General features: G+C 59.4%; 1 protein-coding gene across 1 annotated transcript in view; it reads right to left on the minus strand.

Annotated features, from left to right (window-relative positions):
* hhip (hedgehog interacting protein) overlaps positions 1–1013 on the minus strand; it is a gene marked incomplete at both ends in the record, with an annotated part of 36405 nt that overhangs the window by 1960 nt on the left and 33432 nt on the right.

Below are 1013 nucleotides of genomic sequence, written 5' to 3' on the forward strand. Positions count from 1 at the left end.
CACACACACACACACATACACAGGAGAGTACACACACACACACACACACACACACAGGAACGTGCATGGAGCACACACACACACACACACACAGTGGAGTGAGTGGTAGCGGTATGGAAAACTGAGAACTGAGGTCAGCGCATGTGTTTGTGTCTGTGATGATGAGACGAGAGCATGGGAGTCCCTCCCTCCCTCCCTCCTCATCTCTCCCCCATCCCTCCCTCCCTCCCTATCTCCCTCCCTCCCTCCTCATCTCTCCCCCATCCCTCCCTCCCTCCCTCCTCATCTCTCCCCCATCCCTCCCTCCCTCCCTATCTCCCTCCCTCTCTCTCCCCCATCCCTCCCTCCCTATCTCCCTCCCTCCCTCCCTCTCTCTCCCCCCATCCCTCCCTATCTCCCCCACATCCCTCTCTCCCCCCCATCCCTCCCCTCGCTGCTGTAGGGAACCAACGACCCAACAGGACAGGAGTGGGAAGTGAACGGGACACCTCTGGACTGTCGGGGAATGCCACTGCCTGGCGGTGGTGAGTGATTTGTGTGCACAGTTACCAAACGGCCCTGCGTGTCATTGGCTGGGGATGGCGTTCTACAACGTTGTCTCTCAAAGGTAGAATGGGTTCATTTAATGAGTGATGTGGGACTGGGAACCAGGGTTGCTCTGTGTGTGTGTGTGTGTGTGTGTGTGTGTGTGTGTGTGTGTGTGTGTGTGTGTGTGTGTGTGTGTGCGCGCGGTGTGTGTGTGTGTGTGTGCGCGCGTGTGTGTCACACAGGACGTACTGGAGAAGGAGTGGGGGTGTGTCTGTACGTGTGAAAGCCTGTGTGTGTGTGTACGCGTGAACGCCTGTGTGTGTGTGTGTGTGTTGGACCCCATGCCTGGGAGAGTGTTTCTCTGACAGCCCTAGTGACTGATGGCTGTGTTAGGGCAAGGTTGTGTGTGGGGGGGGGGGGGGGGGGGGGGGGGGGGGGGGGGGGGGGGACTGAAGGGGGGGAGGGGGGCGATTCCCATGCTCCCA

Source organism: Argentina silus (assembly GCF_951799395.1).
Source record: "Argentina silus genome assembly, chromosome: 21".
Lineage (NCBI taxonomy): Eukaryota > Metazoa > Chordata > Actinopteri > Argentiniformes > Argentinidae > Argentina > Argentina silus.